At 40.7% G+C, this 13,566-nt stretch overlaps 1 long non-coding RNA gene across 1 annotated transcript in view; it reads left to right on the forward strand.

Annotated features, from left to right (window-relative positions):
* Positions 1-277: 277 nt before the first annotated feature.
* Positions 278-13,566, forward strand: part of LOC117959036 — a 14,318-nt gene continuing 1,029 nt past the window's right edge. The window contains exon 1 of the long non-coding RNA XR_004659863.1: positions 278-324. This is a non-coding gene — a long non-coding RNA (uncharacterized LOC117959036). The remainder of the gene's footprint in view (positions 325-13,566) is intronic.

A 13,566-nucleotide genomic window follows, 5' to 3' on the forward strand; every position in this document is an offset into this window, starting at 1 on the left:
GGGGAGGCAGGAATGAGGACCTGATTGCAGAGACGAGGAGGCAGGTGGAGCCGTAAACAGGGGGTTATAAACGAGGAAACCATCCACAAGGAACACAAGAGCTAGATGTCCGGGGAAAAATCAGAGAGTCCCAAAAAAGACAAAAACCACAGGAGTCCAGGGGGAAAAAGGTCTACTAACAAACAGGACAAAACGACAGGGAAAACTCACAGGGAATGCCGGTAACAGGAGCCGCACGAGCAGCAGGAGCACGAGGAACAACATACAGACGAACCAGAATGATCTGACAAGAGACAAAGCGAACGCCAGGGTTAAATACAAGAGGTAACGAGGTAATGGGGAACAGGTGACACACCAGGTGATTCACATTAGGGCGGGGCAGGACAATCAGACAAACAAAGCGACGCTAGACAAGACAAGACAAGACAGGAAGCCATACTACCAAAGTAAAACAGGAAACGGAACAAACCGACACAGGGGGACACAAGACAGGATCAACAAAAAGTCTTTGTTGATAAACTGTCTGTACACTCACAAAGTCCTCTCTCTACCATGTCTCTACCGTGGAAGTGTGGTGTTGTGTGTTTATAATTGTATTCAGTTCTATATTTATTCAGTACATAGCCATGTCCGGCACTTATGAAACCATTGTATATCCTGCACTTAATGCTATTGAACTTCTGGTTAGACCTAAACTGCGTTTCGTTGCATTGTACCTGTACCTGCGTAATGACAACAACGTTGAATCTAATCTAATCTAATCTAATTTTGAGCTGTTAGTGGTAGAGAACTAGCGATTTCTTTTTACTTTACCCATGCCCCGATGACTACAAGGTAATGAGCGGTTTGCGATAAAACTGGTCACGTTGGATTAACATGAAAACATCCCGGAGAACAGTCGAACCCGGTACACCTCGGTGTTATTAACCCCGAGGTTCCTTTTGCGCCGGATTTGTCCTTTAATTTGCCCATGGCCCCGCCCACACAATGGGGCAATGGACAATGGGAATGCACTAATCAGTGTAAACGCAGTTTGCAAATCGTTCTCTTCCTCTCTGCAGTGTCTCCTGGGTAATTGTAGCGCTACCTTGTTTAAATGTAATTTTAAGTATGAAAAATACTAATAATTGATAATCTTTGTTGATCCCCAATGAGGAAATCACAGAGATGTCAGAGTGGGGGGGCTGCACCTGCTGAACAGGGGTTCAGTCTTGCTCAAGAGCACCTTTGCAGTGCCCAGGAGGAGAACTGGGATCTCTACAGCTACTAGTCCACATTCTGTACTTTGGTCCATAAGGAGACTTGAACCAGCGACCCCCCCCCCCCCAGGTCCCCAACACAACTCCCTAAGGACTGAGCTACTGCCACCCCACAAAATGTACTGATTCCACAATGTTCCCAGAGAGATGTCTCCGTGCGCTCAATGTAGGATTAACCCTGTATGTGTTTTTTCCCGAGTGGTTTTAGTTTTTTCATGTGTTTCGCAGAGGTAAATACTAACGCAAGTAAAAGTTCCCTGAAGCAAACTACACTAGTATAGTTATGAAATAAGTGTCTGGTTCTTCTCATGGGTGCATGTTTTAACGTGTGCCTTTTGTTGTGACTTGTTTTATTCATTGATTTTATTACTTTCTATTTTGTTTGCTTTGTTTTTATGACGTCTTAAGCAACTTATCTCTAGTTGCCCCTCCTGTTGAGTGTAGCTGTAATGTCAACTCCTGTCCCTTTTTAGTATTTCCTCCATTTCTATATTCTGTTATTTACCTTTGATTATTTTAATATCCAGTCGTTAGGATTTTACATTTAGTTTTATCTTGACATTTTCCCTCATTATTTGAATACAGTACAGTCGGGTCAAAACAAATTGGGACATTGACCCAATTCTAATCTTTTTGGCTCTATGCACCACCACGATGGATTTGAAATGAAATGAACAAGATGTGCTTTAACTGCAGACGTTCAGCTTTAATTAGAAGGTATTCCATCCAAATCAGTTGAACGGTGTAGGAATTACAACAGAGTTGGCTTGGCTGTATTTCAGCCCCCAGTAACATGACCTAATGTAGCCAGGAGGCTGGGTGACTGTCAGAAAGAAGCCCATCAGGTGTCAGATCCACGGAAAAGAGACGGTAAACCGGTTGTAATTTAATTGCTTTAATATAGGCCTATGCATGGGAAAAAACAGTTGCTGATCATTCCTTTAATCGACACCATACAATCTGATCGCCAATTGGTACAACACCAGTTAAAGGGCATTGCAACGTCCCATTACGTATGCCATGGGTTAAATATGCTTTACGTAACCTATTACAGTATGATGTACCTCTAAAGAATAATGTAGTTCTAGAAAAATAAAAATGTCAATCTTTGAGATCATAATGTAGTCCCACAGTATAATAATACAATCTTACATTATGTTTGTATGCTGTAATGCTTTTGTCCACCTGACAGCTCAGTTCCTCCCTTAGTCAGTCGGTCAAAGAGAACTTTATTAAACCACAGACAAATGACAGGCTACAGACCATCTCTGCGTGTGTGTGATGTGAAGTCCACATGAGAGCTCTAATAGAGTGGAGTGTGGGATCAAAGGGGCTCTGCAGGCAGCCTGTGGTCTGGTTCACCGATACTGACGTCAACACACAGGGAGATGGGGGAGAGGGGTGAGAGAGGGCATAGAGAGCAGATGAGGACTCCCCACCAGTCACTTACTCAACACACACACACACACACACACACACACACACATTTTTAGTCTACATAACTCCTATTATCTCTACAGTGTTACAGGAGATAGAAAATGTGAAATTAATTTTGAAAGGTGAATTTTACACATGCTTTTTATACAGTTTATCAAGATTTGGGACTTTATATTTTGAAATATGAATACCACAGTACAGATGAACACAGTTCATATCTAAAAGGTAATATGTCTCACTTAAAACCTACACTATACATACTGAGAAATGCTTACATTTGTACAAATCCTTGGTTGTTTTCACTGGTTTTCAGCCTTCTTCATTTGCAAAGTATTCTGGGACGTTTCTTTTACCACTGGTTTTGGTTTGGCATGTGGAACAGCTCCGTTGTAAGAACATCTGCAGGGCTGGATGACCAAAATGGTCAAAATATGGGCTAAAACACAAAACCATAAAGCAGGACAGATACGCACCGAACACACAAACCACACAGTGAGACGTCTAGTGAAAACACACACACACACACACAAACACACATATACACACAAACACACACAGACTGTTGTCCACAGGTGGCTGCTTCAAACCAGAAAAAAAGCTGCTTATTTTAGATCCTGTCAACCCGGGCCCCTGGGCATTCACACACACACACACACACACAAACGAAAAAGTTACACACAGCGAGTTACATACGGCAAGTTGAAAGGTATTACATTTGAAAAAGTCCAATTTCTATTACTTATTGTCTAATGTTTTTGTGAACAAGTGACTGATGAGAACAACAATCTTTGAAACTAATGGTAAATTGACAAATGTGAATTGTCAATTTAATCCACTGACGGTGATTTTTGTCACTAAAATGATCTGAGATCCTTAAAAATCATGTCCGTAATGTTGACATACTTCTCAAAGAACTGTTTAAGATATGTTTGTTTTCCATCGTCCCCAGAGTCACATGAGAAGATAGATGTTAGTTTAATCTCTGTGCATCCAGTACCAAGATGGACCCACGGCATGTTTAGCCTAGCCTAGCACAGGGACTGTTTACCTATCAAATCTTCCAATAACTCCCAAGCTGCCCAACAATGCCGTGCAACTAGGATACACTTTTTAATTAGAGTACTAACATTAAAATAAGCTTAATAGTTAATAATGGCAGAGCTATTATAATTGGCAGCCCCCACCCCCCCCCATCCCCCTGGAATAGGCATTGGCTGAAGATTTGCAGATCAGCAGTTTCCTCTGGCTGCATCTAGTCTTTGTGGACAGTAAAAAAATAATAAGAATTAACAAAAAAGATTTTAAAAAAATAAAAAAAATTTAAAAAAAGATAAAAAAAGATAAAAAAAGATAAAAATGATAAATATATATATATATATATATATATATATATATATATATATAAAAAAAAAAAAATGGAAAAAGCACCAAAATCAAATACTGGAATTTAACAGACAATACCTCACTGTAGCTTCAATTTTAAATGATATTGTGTGTATTTTTGGGCTTTTAATGTTTAACAAAATATATATGTTGTTGTATTTTATTCCTATTATTATTTCATGTATATTGTATGTACTTTATGTATATTGTATCCTAGTATTTAATTTATATGTATATTATGTGCTGTTTGACTGGTTTTGCTGCTGTAATACTGTAATTTGTCATTTTATTGGGATCAATATCTATCTATCTATCTATCTATCTATCTATCTATCTATCTATCTATCCATCTATCTATCTATCTATCTATCTTAATTAATGAATAGTATTTGAAATCTCATTCATTCATTAACTGTTTCTTACATTAGAAAATTTGTTTTAACATGTGTAAAAGTTCCTAATTTAAGAAATGCATTTAAAGAATAAACTTGATATTAACAGTTTAATCTATTAAATACAAGATACCTATTTGTGAAATGATAAATTTAAAGATACATTCATTTAATGTCTTAAAGGCCTTTTGATGTTTTTTACAATGTTAAATTCACAGCGTGTTTTTGTATTTGTTTGATATTTTCGTGCTTTTAAAAAAAAAAAAAAACAGCACAAATCTGTGAAATGAAACAGAAAAATTCCTAAAATAACTTTTTACGTGTATACGAAGTAAAACCCAACCTAGACTTATCTCTGTCCTGGATGCACAAAGATGTCTGATCCATCCAAAGTGATCCATTTACTCCTCTTACCCTGGGGAAATGTTAGGAAGCTTTTTGCTTTGCTCCTGTGCTCATCCTCGCGTCAGTGTTGCTTTTAAATGCTCTGAAGCGGATATGTTATATTCATTCATTCATTCAACCCTTTATTTAAAAGAGTGTCCTGGCAAGTGACAGCAGCACGGTTTCAAATAGACACAGAGACACTTTCAGGTAGATAAACACTTTCACTCATATTCAAAAAACGATGTCATTATAAAAACCTGGGTCCTAAATCAATTTAAAAACAGGGACATCCAGACTGCCTTTCTGCAAGGTCCTTTAAAAAGCTTTTTAAAGAATACCAGAGACCAACTCCTTCAACTGGAGTTCATTCTAAAGCTGATTCCATGCAGATGGTGCAAAATTAAAAGCCTTTTTGCCAAAGTCAGTGTGGGCTTTAGGGACTGTCAATGAAACCAGATCCTGGGAGGGCAGGTGATGTGTCCCTGCAGACCTCGGGAGGGTAAGGAGGAAGAAGTCCTGATACCGCTTTATAAATAAAAAGATGCCAGTGTACCCAATGCCGAATGGAGAGGGAGAACCACCCGACATCTCAAGGCTCCATGAAACACAACGTCCAAAGAAGGAAGACAATGGGAGCATGAATGCATGTGTAAATTATCACCATAGTCCAAGACAGACAAGAATGTTGCATTTACAAATATGATCGTCATAAATCATCCACTTTTTAACAAACAGCTACTGGCTGGTGAAACTTGCCAGAGACAGAGAGAGGGAATGACACACAGCCAAGTGCGGAGTCGACCTGGGATCGCTGTATCGAGGAGTAACCCTCTTTATATATCAGCGCCTGCTCTATGAGGTGAGCTACCCAGCCCCCCCCCCAACCCCTTGTTTTAAAATCTTAATGCAGTTCCTGCTAGCCACCAACAGAGCCAATGCATTTCAAAGATCAATGGGTGAATGATGGGGATGAAGGGGATGTACGGTGTAGTTCAGGGGTGTTTTGTGTTGGTCTGTGTGTGTTTTTAGCTTGTGTGTGTGTGTTTGTTGTGATGACGGTGAGTGTGTGTCTCAGTGGGGTTGACGTCAGGTGCAGCGCAGGTGGGCAGCATGGGGAAAGGATGAAAAGGTCTACATAGTGGGCACACCTGATCCCATTGGACTTGTAACAGAATGTGGAAGTAATACTTGGATGTGTATTTTTTTAACTGAAATTGCATAAAAATTCCCACTTTGTTTCCAAATAACACTCTAAAGAGCTGCTATATTCCTCTACAGGCTGCCGTGTTCAGAAATCAGAAATACTTTATTGATCCCCGAAGGGAAATTTTGTCACAGTTGCACGAAGTTTATAAATATCAGGATAAAAAAGGAAATGTGCTGAGTGTGGATATGCACGGTTTTACATAGTTAAAAGAATTTTTATGATACAGTATTTACATGATCAAGGAGTTTTAATGGTGAACAGTAATAATGAATAAATAGTAGCAGCAGAATTTTGCATATTGTGTTCGTTAAAGCCACGACAATATGAAAAGTGTTCAACAGATCAAACAATATGCTGATGATTCAGTCATTCTTGTTGCTAAAAATGTCAATTTTGTCCTGAGGGGGGTGCTCAAGTAAAGTTCATAAAGTTCACGGGTTCATACAAATCTAAAGACTTAGTCTGAACTAAAACCAACTATCAAAACCTCCCTTTCCATTCTTTAAACTATAAAGTACATGTTTATGCTACTTCACTATCATGAATGTTAGCATGTGTAAGCATTTGGTTTAAGTACTCTAGCATCAAAAAGCCACACGCGGGGCTTTAAAAACTATATTTATGTGCTCTTGTAATTATTTCATCACTGGATATCTGCTCTTGTGTCTGCAGTGGTGAAACATAAGTTAGTATATTTAGTCAACTACTGTACACTAGTATTTGTACAGTACAATTACAATTTTGTGTTACTTAATACTTCTACTTCACTACATTTCAGGGAGAAATTTTGTACTTAGAGGGTAAAACACATAAAGATCAACTCATTAACAACTTACACATAAAATATGGTGGATACTAATAGATGAAATGACCAGTGTTTTTACAATAAGTTAATATATGACATTTTATTATTAACTTGTGTGTAAACAACTTGACAAAGAGGAAGTTGGTTTATTTTTTACCAAAAGTATTTTTTCCTTGTTTTTTCTTGTCTCTCTCTCTCTCTCTCTCTCTCTCTCTCTCTCTTTCTCTCTCTCCGTTTGTGTATGTGCGTGTGTGTGCGTGCCTGTGTTTGGAGTGTGTGTGTGTGCTTGCATTTGGTGTGTGTGTTTGTGTGCGTGTTGTTGTGTGTGTGTGTGTGTGGTCTGTTTGTGTGTGTGTGTGTGTGTGTGTGTGTGTGTTTGTGCGTGTGCTTGTGGCGTGTGTACCTGCGTGGTGTGTGTGCACATATGTGCTTGTGAAGTGTGCTGCATGTGTGCGTGTGGTGTGTGTGTGTGTGTGTGTGTGTATGTGTGTGTGTGTGTATGTGCGTGCACGTGGAATGAAGTGTATATGTGGTGTGTGTGTGTGTGTGTGTGTGTGTGTGTGTGTGTGTGTGTGTTTGTGTGTGGTTTTGCTACAAGGACAAACAGTGCCCCCTGGGGATGAGTCTCCTTCTAGTCTCCTCTCCTATTTTTTCTTCCGTTTTACAGCTTCCATCTTTCCTCCTTTATGCTTTCTCCTTTTCCCCTTCCTCATTGTTTCTCTTTCCTCATCTCTTCCCTTTTTTCCATCCTCTTTTCCTCAACAATTTCCTCTGTCCTCCTTTTTTCTCCTTTGGAACCCCCTCTGCCGTTTTCCGTTCATGTTGGCAATACAAGCGGAGGAGAGGAAGTAAAGTTGAGAGGCAGAGTGTGGAAGACCCACAATGAAAGAGAGTGAGAAAGAGAGAGAGAGAGAGAGAGAGAGAGAGAGGGAGTTAGGGGTCATCTGGCCAACAAAAATCCACATGCAGTCTCAGCAGACTGAAAACATCATCTCGGTCCTCCCTTCACTTGTTTTTTTATTCCATTCCTCCAATTTCTACCTCATTTTTACTTCCCCTACTTACTCTAAACGTGTGTGTGTGTGTATGTTTGTGTGTGTGTGTGTGTGTGTGTATGTGTGCGTGTACAGGTATAGGACTAAATGGGGTAAATGGAGGGAAGGGCAGAGCAAATTTCCTCAAAATTGACATTGGTTCTAATATACAACACACACGGAGTGCACACACGCACACACAAACACACACACACACATTCTGATTGGAAGCAGCTGAACAACCCGGCCTGAAGAGGGTCAGAAATGATTATGGAGGACAAGCAACAAAAAGGAAACATTTCATCAACATGACAGATTGATCGAGGAAATATTTCATTTTCAGAATTTGTAATACACATAGCACTAGTAATATTCAGAAATGAGAGGATGAAAGAAGAGAGTCAGAAATCAAGAGATTTCAGCTAGGGAAGGAGTTTGAAGTTTTTAAGGCACATTTTTTCAATTAAAAGCCAATTTTACAAAAGCAAACCAACAGAATGAAGCAATTCAAGGCTGAACTGAAGAAAGTGAATCGTCCTTAAATAGCGGTTCTAATGTTAACTTCTTGTGTTATCACTCGGAGAATGAAGTTTGTGGAGCTGCTTCTCTTATTTAGCCTGCCCTTATTAATATACATTGGTGGACAAAATAATAGAAACACCCGACAGTACAACACATCCTCAAACCTCAACGACAGAATAGTTCAGTTGTAAATGACTCCCAAAATGACGTTTACAACATGAGCGCTGTATTTCCTGCTGCACGCTGGCCATTTGCAAACATGTGACTGTAACATGTGACCGCGGTGGGGATTTCAGTCATGTGACCAATCTATTTCAGGTAACAGGCACAGTTTTAACCACGTAGTTAACGTTGTGAAACGGGAAAGCTGTAGTGCGTAGTTTCTGGCGCCCCATTGAGGAATTCTAAGTAATGACAACACTGGCATCCACGTGATACAAGCCTTCTGTGACCTTGCACCATCCCCTACCCCCCCACCCTTCCACCTCCTAGTCCATGCAGTTACTAGTAGCCAAGGAGGACACAGAGGATTGGAAAAACATAATCTGCTCTTCAATAGAGGTCATAATCTTCAGTTGACATTCAAAGTCACCGGTCGACAATCTTCTAAACATAGCAATCTTTGAAAACAAAATGGCGGCCCTACTGTCTTTCTAAACTATCTTTTTAATACACTGTCTGTACACTTTCCAAGTTCTCAATGCTTTGGGTTACATGTAGGGGCCCTCATTATACTACCGTTGAAGTGTGGTGCTATTTTGAGCCTTGTTAGCGGTATAAAATAGCATTTTACCTTCTACCTGAAAGCTAGCATTATAAGCTAATCACCGGTTTGCGCTAGCTTGTTTTAAGCTAGAGCGCATTCAATTAGCATGCACACATCCCAGAGAACGGTCGACTTAGTGAACATGTTAATAACCCCTAATTTCATTTTGTGCCAGAATTGTCCTTTAATTAGTTTTGTATCAACCCATTTGGCAATAGCTCGAATGTAACAGACGTTGATTAATATGAAATAGTTACACACTAAAGCTTTCGGGAACAACAATACTTGGGGTTAGTAACTATGGAGGACATTTTCAATAAAAGTCAGAAAATGGACAGAAATGTAACACTTTCATCAATATGGCGCCATTGTCCCCCCTACAACCCTGTTCGACAGTGAGCCCCCCACCCCAGTCCATACGGTGCCTCTGCACCCCAACCGTTTCAAACCCTCCCTCCACCCTTTGGCCACGCCTCCTTCTCCTCATTTGCATACACTATTAGTTTACATTTTGACTTTTTTCATTGTCACTTTAGATTTTCAAACTTCCGTTTTTCATTTGAACTTTGCCTTATCGCCAAAAATAACCTTTTTATTTGATCCCTTTTCATTTTCTCTATGGACTTTCAATTTTCATTTATAAATAAAAATATCCTCCATGGATTAAAATGCGTCACGTTAAACTACTAAAAGGAGGACGTCATCAATTTGTAAAACTCAATCACTAATTTCAGCTAATTTTAAAGTGACAGTCCTGTGTTGATTTTGCCCATCCACCACACACAACCAATTTCTATACAGCCTTTTCATTTAATGTTGGTCACTTTCGTTTGAGTGTCTGAGATTTGTCATCTTTTCTGGTTAATTCTTAGGATGTTCTGAGCGTAATGGATATTTTTTTGTACATACAGACAGCCCATCCATAAAGGAATTCATATCGGTTTTGGAATTATGGTGTTGGATGCACGGATGAAAAGGCTGAGGATGGAGTGCAGACAATCATGTACATTTTGGGCAATGAGGGAGAAAGGGAGTGATGTAAGTGAGGCGAAAAAGAGGAGAAAGAGGAGGTGCAGCCCCTCTACCCCCCCCCCATCCAGGCCCTTAAATAAATTCCACTGGCGTCTTGTAATTTTTTATTTGTGTGGCGCTGCCGCTGCTGCTTTTTTGGCTGCGGGCCCCATCTGTTGGCCAGCTGCTAGATGTTTGGGAGAAGGAGTGTGTGTGTATTTTCTTCCCTTAACCCTTCGCACACACAAACACACACACACACACACACACACACACACACACACACTAATACAGGGAGGGATTAAACGCTATTGGATGGGAATGTTTGCAGGTTTATGAATATGCATAACGGGCGAGAGAGGTTTAAATGGGTAGGAAAGAAAAACGGAGAAGAGTGGGGAGAAAGTGAAGGAGGGGAGAGAGGGGTAGGAATGAAGGATGAGGTCACTAGGTAAGGAGAAAGAGGGAAAGGGGGAAAAGAAGGGAAGAAGAAAAAAGAATGAAGAATTCAGAGAAGGGAAAAGAGGAAAAAGAGAAAAGAGGGATGAAATGATGGAGAAAGGGAGAGGAAAGAAAAAGCATAGACATGCTGGTGAGGAGGGAGATATAAAGGACAGAGAAAAAAGAATGAAAGAGGAGATCACTAAGAATAAAAATGGAGGAAAAAGGCGGAGGAGAAGCAGAGGTGGGGAAAGACAGAAGAGACAATTGTGTGAAGAAGAGAAAGAACATAGATGGGGCGAGGAAGGAAATGGCAAAAAAAGACAGAAGGGGACCAAGTGGGAGACAAGGAGAGCAAGCGAGGATGAAGAAGAGAGAGGAAGGAACAAAGGAAGGAGAGAAGGAGCACAAAGAAGGAAAATGTAGAGAAGGCATGAGGAAGAAGGATAGAGGAAGAAGGAAAGAAGACAGAAGGGAGGGCAGAGGAGCGAGAGGGAGACGAGGCAAGGGAGGGCAGAGGAAGTAGGAAAAGAAAGGAAGTGGGTAGGGGAGGAAGAGAGGGAGAAAGGGATGAATAGATGTGTTTGGGCGTGGTGCCAGTCCCAGGTCTTGGGAACCGTTGGGCAAGGCATCAGGGGGAAAGAAGAACAGATGGTTTGCGAACATTTTATTAGGCGTTATTAAAGAAAACAAAATCACCAACAAAAAAATCAAAACATAAATCAAGCACGCCCTGGAAGCGACAGCTACTTTCTGTCGCTGTGCCGTTTTTTTAGAGGCGCGCTTGTTTTTGTAATTTTTTCCTCATTTTAATTTTCCTATTCGAAAGGTGTCATTTTTCCTGACATGATGTTACCTGAAGTGAAAGACTAACCCCTCAGCCTTCTGGTTTTTATCAACAGCAGTTCAGTAATTTACTTCCACGGGCCTTTTTTGAGAGACAGATTTAATAAAATTATGTTTAAAATTGAAGCAGCAGAGGCCTCGATATCTTTTTTCCTTATTAGTCAAGATCCAAAAAGACCACATTCATCCATAATGCAACTTGATGGTCTCATCTTAAGACCCACTTCTTTCAAACGCCGCACCTCTAGTTTGAAACACATTTTTACAACTGGTCTGAGACCCAAGCTGTAGTAACCCTTATGACATCACAATGACATCATCATGGATCTTCACCGACTTGGCAAAGCTCCTGTAGAGCTGCAAAAGACATGATACACCTGTTTTCCACATTACTGAATACTGTACTCTTGAAAATGAAACAATCCCCATATGTAAAATCTGTGGAGTGTCCCTTTGTTACTGATATAAATGGGACTAAATTGTGTCAAATACTAACTGAGGTTTAATAAACAGCAATTTTAACCTTAAACCTAAAGGCCTTAAACCTCAAACAGCCCTGGACATAACGTCCGATTTTCTAAAGAATACCCTTTGTTGAAAAAAATATTCCCAAACTAGAAAAAACAAAACATGTCCTAACACATAGTGTGTAAAGCTGAAGCTTGTGTACTGAAGAGTCTTCCAACATTAACATCCCATGTTAAAAAATTTCCCTATTTTCCACAAATGCCCACACTTTTCAGTGCACTCATGTCCCAAAATGTCACTCCCCAAATATGTCCTCACTTCCCAAACGTGTCCTACCTTTTCAAAAATGTTACCACTCCCTAAAAATATCCCTTTCCAAAAATGTCTTCACTTTCTAAAAACGTCCCTAGTCTCCAAAAAACTAAATATCCTCACTCACAAGGTGGAAACTGGTCCAAACAAAAATAGATTATTCCTGTTTTGTCTGGTAAATTTAGCTAACTTTACAGACGGCTAACAGAAAAAGAGGGGGAACCAGTAACGCTAATGGAGGTGTAGCTAACGTTGCGAGTGGCCGCTGTTCTGACTCGGGTGTCTGGGTCTGTTTCCCGACGGTACGGTAAACTGCCGTTAGCGTCCTTAGCACTGGAGGTAAGTGCTGACCGGGATGGCTGCTAGCTGGCTGGGGGCTGACTGTCGATGTGTCCCCGGGCCGGGGCTGTAATGATAGTGGATGGATGCTAGCTGGCTGGGGGCTGACTGTCGATGTGTCCCCGGGCTGTAATGACAGTGGATGGCTGCTAGCTGACTGGGGGCTGACTGTGGATGTGTCCCCGGGCCGGGGCTGTAATGATAGTGGATGGATGCTAGCTGGCTGGGGGCTGACTGTGGATGTGTCCCCGGGCCGGGGCTGTAATGATAGTGGATGGATGCTAGCTGGCTGGGGGGTGACTGTGGATGTGTCCCCCGGCCAGGGCTGGAATAATAGTGGATTGCTGCTAGCTGGCTGGGGGCTGACTGTGGAATGGATGTGTCCCCGGGGCTGTTATCAGCTCTCATCCCGACTGAAGCCTTGCAGCGCTGGGAGATTGAGGCAGAAGACAGGGGCGTGCTAGCTGGCTAAATAACCATTAGATTAGTCGTCTATCTATACAGTTAACCTTACTGATTAATTAGTCGGTTAGCCCAGAGTCTATGTTATTTGTTGTATCAATCTACATCAAATAACTGAGTGTGTTGAACGGTGTCAAAACCTTATGTTACCCACCAAAAAGTACATTAGCATTAGCATTAGCTACTTGTCAACCAGCACTTTTACAGTGGGCACCAAAGCCCTTTTTCTCTCCGTTCTCTCTACAGCTTGGGAAGGGAATAGTTACCATTATTCTTATGTCTCATTCCAACGAGTTAATGAACAACTGAAACGATTTTGGAAAGATCATTTAAGGTAGAATAGAATCTTTGGTGTTGGATCAATCAACATTAAAATCAATCAATATCACGAAATAAGGTCTCTGTTGTATTACTGTGCTGCAACCTGGGATGTAATCAGTAACAAAACGATGCCATGTGGCAGAAAAAAATGTTGTATTACGTTTACTGAGGACC

Source organism: Etheostoma cragini, chromosome 16 (assembly GCF_013103735.1).
Source record: "Etheostoma cragini isolate CJK2018 chromosome 16, CSU_Ecrag_1.0, whole genome shotgun sequence".
Classification (NCBI taxonomy): Eukaryota; Metazoa; Chordata; class Actinopteri; order Perciformes; family Percidae; genus Etheostoma; species Etheostoma cragini.